General features: G+C 35.6%; 1 pseudogene; it reads right to left on the bottom strand.

The window, feature by feature from the left end:
• Positions 1 to 537: 537 nt before the first annotated feature.
• Positions 538 to 2,428, bottom strand: LOC120226034 (annotated as a pseudogene).
• Positions 2,429 to 6,675: the final 4,247 nt, after the last annotated feature.

Genomic DNA, 6,675 nt, shown 5'->3' with positions numbered 1-6,675 from the left:
AATCTCCTACTAGTATTGTCTTATTATCAATGAGTTTGTTTATGTTTGTGATTAATTGATTATATATTTGAGTGCTTTTTTAAGTTGGAAACATAAGTATTTACATTGTTAGTCCTTGTTGGACACACTCCTTAATTATGATATAATGCCCTTTTTCATCTCTTGTTACAGTCTTTGTTTTAAAGTTTGTTTTTGTTTTTATATTTTAAAATTTTATTTATTTTTGAGACAGAGACAGAGTGTGAGCAGGGGTAGGGAGCAGAGAGGGAGACACAGAATTCAAAACAGGCTCCAGGCTCTGATCTGTCAGCACAGAATCTGATGCGAGGCTTAAACCCATAAACCACAAGATCATGACCTGAGCCGAAGTCAGACGCTTAAACGACCGAGCCACCTGGGGTCCCCTACAGTCTTTGTTTTATTTTTTTATTTTTTTATTTTTATTTTTTTTTGAGAAAGAGTACATTTATTTTTTCTAGGAGTATTTTACAGAAAATTTTTTATAAAGATGTTAAATAATCATAATGGAAAACACAGTATTTTACTAGTTTTTATTTTGGGGAATGGAAGTTCATTTTATCCCAATATTTTCTTCAGGAGTAGACTTTGTTTTTATTTCAATGAGTTCTTCTACTCGAGCCAAAACACTTTCAATCAAATCAAATGTGAAAAGAGCTGAATGTAGAACCTTAAGCTGCATTTCAGGTGGCATATTAGGGATCTCTTCTCCACCTACCGTTACAGAGCAAAGATCTTTATATTTCTGGACAACTTGGCTATTTTCTTGGCTATTTTTAATTTCTGCTTCATAATGTGCATTTGACATGTTAAGTCCTGTATGGAGTGGCTTTAAGAAATTATTCTCAATCTTTCCAAGTTCTGTCCATAATCCAGTTTGATTGTCTTTTTCATTATCTTTGATAACCAAGTATCTCAATAAATTTAATGAAGCCATTATCCTATCTGATTTTTGGTGTAAATCTGTCTCAGCACCTTCTGGGAGAAAGATTACCAAATCTAGAAGTGAAATCAGCTGTGGGCCTGTAAACCATTTGTTGTTATGTGTTTTCTTTAATGATACATCAATTTGATTTTTGATATTTTGAATAATGAAAGCCTCCACACCTGAATGATTACTTGTATTCAATAAGCACTTAAATAATGTATATTTGCCTTGTGAATCCAACTTGTTAATATACAGCTGAAGCATAGCTAAACTCTTTTTCCTCATTGTCTCAATGGGGCAAAGTGTCATTACTTTGACTAAACCCTGAGGTATATTAAGAAAGCTCTTGATTTCTAAGTAGTGGTGAAGTAGACTGTTGTCTTCTATTCTCAATAAACCATTCTCCAACAGATCCACTCCTTTGGAGAAAATGGACTCTTCTTTTCTTTGCAAAAAGACTTCAATTTGCCCCATATTAAATTGCAATAGGTACGATGGGCTTAAGACCATTGGAAGCTGATCGATACTGATGCCCTGTACAAATACTAAATAGGCCAGAGAAGCCATAGAGTCTGCTAACTGTTTGTCTTCTTCTTCCTCAAATTCAAGATAATCCCATTTCTTCTTTTTCCTTCCATGATTAAAAATCATTTTGGGGAAAGGATGTCCAATTGCTGATAAAAAACCTATTATTTCAGATGCATAACATCTTAAAGGATCATCTCCAGCTTCTTTAGACTGCTCAAAGAATTGTGCTGTCAGTAAAGGGCATTTCAAGCTTTTGAAACAAAATTTCAGTAATTCATCCTTTAACTTTTCATTTTCACTTTCCAGTGAATTTTCTTTGTCATTAATGACTTCTTCCACAAAAGGCTTAGTGAATTCTATTAAGGCCTTGCAACACTGACAAAGGCCATACTCATCTGTTTGTATTTGTTCTTTTGAGTATGGAACAGGAAGGAGAGATAGCTGACTCCAAAGAGTGGACAGTGCTAATCCAACTGAATATGCCTTGTTGTTATGAAGTTTCTGAATCACTGTTTGTAATGGCTGAAGTAAAAGAAGAATAATCTGAGATATCTGTTTTCCAGAGGGCTCTTCAATCAGTTCAAGCAAACCCAACAATAATTCCTTTGGATTATATAACTTTACCAATAAATCAAGCATCAGAAGATAATATTTTCTTTTCTCATCTTCCTTATTCCACAGAAGACATCGAACAACAGAACCAACAAGATTCTAGCCCATATTCTTGATGATGACCCTATTCTTTTCATTTTGAATAATTTCTAATAGCTGCTCTATATGCCCTTCATCTATGCATCTTTGACCCGCTAACTGAAACAGGCCAAAATCTTCTTCTTTAAAGTCTTGTTCTTCTAGGATTTGACATCTCTTTATTATGGATTGAAGTTCTTCCACAGCCATTCCTCTTTATTTTTCCTGGTTTTGATGCGGCCGGGCCTCTCGCCACTCTCAGCGCCCTCCTCCTACAGTCTTTGTTTTAAAACCTTGTTTGTCTGATATAAATATGGCTATTTTCTTTTGACCTCTATTAGCATGATAGATGATTTTCCATTCCCTCACTTTCAATATGCAGGTGTCTGTAGGTCTAAAGTGAGTCTCTTATAGGCAGCATATAGATGGATATTGCTTTTTTTTTTAATCCATTTTGACACCGCTGTGTCTTTTGATTGGAGCATTTAGTCCATTTATATTCAGAGTGATTATTAAAAGATATGAATTTAGTGCCAATGTGTTGCCTGTAGAGTTGGTGTTTCTGATGATAGTCTCTGGTCCTTTCTAATCTTTGTTTCTTTGCTGTTGTTGTTGTTGTTTTCCCTCCAGTCAAAGATTACCCCATAAAATTTCTTGCAGGGCCGGTTTAATAGTCATGATTCTTTTAGTTTTGTTATTCAGGGATACACTTTATCTCTCCTTCTATTCTGAATGAGAGTCTTGCTGAATAAAGGATTCTTGGCTACATATTTTTCTCATTCAGCACATTGAATATTTCCTGTCACTCTGTTCTGGCCTACCATGTTTCTGTGGACAGATATATTGCAAAACTGATCTCTCTTCCTTGTAGATTAAGCACTAGCAAATCAAATTCAACAGTACATTAAAAGAATTGTTTACCATGATCAAGCAAGAATTTATTCCTGGCCCAAAGCCTGGTTCAATATTTGCAAATCAATCAATGTGACACACCACATTAATAAAAGAAAGGATAAGAATCATATGATCCTGTCAATAGATGCACAAAAAGCATCTGGCAAAATACAGCATTCATTCTTGACAAAACCCTCAACAAAGTAGGCATAGATGGAACATACCTCACATCATAAAGGCCATATATGGAAGGACAACTGCTAATATCATCATCAATGAGGAAAAATTGAGAGCCTTTCCCCTGTGGTCAGGAACAAGATAAGGATATCCACTGTCACCATTTTTATGTAACACAGTACTAGAAATCTTAGCCTCCGCAATCAGACAACAAAAGGAAATAAAAGGCATCCAAACTGGCAAGGAAAAAGTCAAACTTTAACTATTTGCAGATGTCATAATATTCTATGTAGAAAATCCAAAAGACTCTACCAAAAAGTGCTAGAACTAATACTTGAATTCAGCAAAGTCACAGGATATAAAATCAGCATGTAGAAATCAGTTGCATTTCTATACACCAATTTTGCAATTGCACCAAAAACAATAAGATACCTAGGAATAAACCCAACTAAAGAGGTAAAAGATTTATACTCTGAAAACTATAGAACATTTTGGAAAGAAATTGAAGAGGACACAAAGAAATGAAGAAGCATTTCATGCTCATGGATTGTCAAAATGAACATTGTTTAAATGTCTATACTACCCAAGGCAATCTACATTTAATGCAGTCTCTATCAGAATTTTTCACAGAGTTAGAACAAACAATACTAAAATTTGTACAGAAACACAAAAGATCCCAGATAGCCAAAGCAATCCTGAAAGAGAAAAACAAACTGGAGGCATCACAATTCTGTATTTCAAGCTATATTACAAAGCTGTAGTCATCCAGATATTATGTTATTGACACAAAAACAGACACGTAGGACCAGAATAGAGAACGCAGAAATGGACCTACAACTATATGGCCAACCAACATTTGACAAAGCAGGAAAGGATATCCAATGGGGGTGGGGAGGGCATGGGAAAAAGACAGTCTCTTCACAAATGGTGCTGGGGGAACTGGACAGTGACATGCAGTCACTGGATGGAATGAAGCTGGACCATTTTCTTACACTATACATAAAAATAAATTCAAAATGGATGAAAGACCTAAATATGAGATAGGAAACCATCAAAATCCTAGTGGAGAACACAGACAACAACCTGCTTGACCTTCACTCGAGCAATTTCTTACTAGACTCATTACTGAAGGCAAAGGAAACAAAAGCAAACATGAACTATTGGGACTTCATCAAGATAAAAAGCTTCTGCACAACAAAAGAAACAATCAACAAAACTATAAGTCAGCCTACAGAATAGGAGAAAATATTTGTAAGTGACATATTGGATAAAGGGTTAGTATCCAAAATCTATAAAGAACTCATCAAACTAAATACCCTAAAAACAAATAGTCCAGTTAAAAAATGAGCAAAAGACATGAATAGACACTTTTCTTTTCTTTTCTTTTTTATTTTTTTTTTAATGTTCTATTCATTTCCAAGAGAGAGAGAGAGACAGCGTGAGCAGGGGAGGGTCAGAGAGAGAGGGAGTCACAGACTCTGAAACAGGCTCCAGGCTCTGAGCTGACAGCACAGAGCCTGACGCGGGGCTCGAACCCATGAACTGCGAGATCATAACCTAAGCGAAAGTCGGATGCCTAACCGACTAAGCCACCCAGGCACCCCAAACAGACACTTTTCTTAAGAAGATATTTGATGGCTAACAGACACATGATAAAATTCTCAACATCAGTCATCATTAGGGAACTACAAATCAAAACTATGAGATATCACCTCACATCTGTAAGAATGGCTAAAATTAACAACACCACAAAAAACAACAGTGGTTGACAAGGATGACAAGAAAGGAGAATGCTTTTGCACTGCTAGTGGGAATGCAAACTGGTGCAGCTACTCTGGAAAACAGTATAGAGCTTCGTCAGAAAACTAAAAATAGAACCACATTATGATCCAGCATTCACACTATTAGGTATTTACCCAAAGGATACAAAAATATAGACCTGAAGGAGTACAAACACTCCAAGTGAGTACCAACCCCCAAGGCATCTTGTTGATTGGTAGTAGGAGTGACTTATTCTGGTCTTCATATGCTGATTGTACCTTGTGAAGGATCCTATTGTAGGAACTTCTTTTGTGATTATGGGAGCAAATATTTGTGTTTCCTGCAAAACATTTTTTTTTTTAATACTTCCCCTTAAGCAAACAGGCCATTGACCCCTGCTCACAAAGAACTAATTTTGCCTTTGCTATGCTAAAAAACATTGTCTTGTATGCTAAAGATACCTTCCTTCCCCATAGAATAAACATCTAAATCACCTACCTCAATCACTATTGAAGTTATGCATCAGTCTTCTACAAATTTATGTTCTGGGAAATTCTTACATATCAAAGAAATTTGTCATCAGAAATCACTGTCTAAGGCAAATGCCATTTCTGTGCCATCCCCTAAACACTTAATTATAAAATACAGTTGAGCCCCAGTCAGAGCAGAGATGTCTGCCTGGTGATTAGAAAGATTCTCATGGCTCTCTCACTCTCGCCAACACTGTCCATCCTTCAGGTTGTCCATCCTTCAGCAGGCCTCCAGCAATTGGTTCTATGTATCAAATTATTTTCTCTTATATTCTGAAAAATATACCTAACAAATCTGTTTGAAAATCATAACACACTTTGTTGAGTTTGCAATGTATATAGATACAATATATAAGACAACTACACAAAAGGGGAAGAGTAAAGAGTATAGTGCATGGTTTCTTAATTCTACCAAAAGTGATAAATACTAATTCTAAAGTGTCTCTTAACTTTTAAAGTTAATATGTATATTATAAACCCTAAGGAACCCACTAAAAAATTTGAACATAAAATGTAGTTTGAAAAATAGAGAAATAAAAACACAATACTAAAAGGGATTCAAATAACTGGAAAGAAGACAGAAAATGGAAAACAAAGGAATAAAACCAAAGGCAAAATAAAAACAAATAATAAAATTCTAGACATAAATTCTAGCATATCAATAATTACATTAAATGTAAATGATCTAAATACACCAAGTAAAAGAGGCTGTCTGATTGGATTAAGAAAAACAATATCCAATATAAATTGTTTAGAAGAAACCCACTTAATTATTTTCTTTTTTTTTATTATTTTTTTAAATGTTTTTTTAATTTATTTCTAGGAGAGAGAGAGACAGCGTGAGCAGGGGAGGGTCAGAGAGAGAGGGAGTCACAGACTCTGAAACAGGCTCCAGGCTCTGAGCTGGCAGTCAGCACAGAGCTCGACGCGGGGCTTGAACCCACAAACCGCGAGATCATGACCTAAGCGAAAGTTGGACGCTTAACCAACTAAGCCACCCAGGCGCCCCTTAATTATTTTCTTTAAATTTTAGTTAGCCAACATACTGTGCAATATTGGTTTCAGAAGTAGCATTCAGTGGTTTATCATTTACATACAACACCCAGTTCTCATCACAAGTGCTCTCCTTAATACTCATCACCTATCTAC

Source organism: Hyaena hyaena, unplaced genomic scaffold, assembly GCF_003009895.1.
Source record: "Hyaena hyaena isolate Hyena2069 unplaced genomic scaffold, ASM300989v1 scaffold_1566, whole genome shotgun sequence".
NCBI lineage: Eukaryota > Metazoa > Chordata > Mammalia > Carnivora > Hyaenidae > Hyaena > Hyaena hyaena.
The sequence above is the reverse complement of the archived record's forward strand: the minus strand, read 5'-3'. Positions and strand labels throughout refer to the sequence as shown.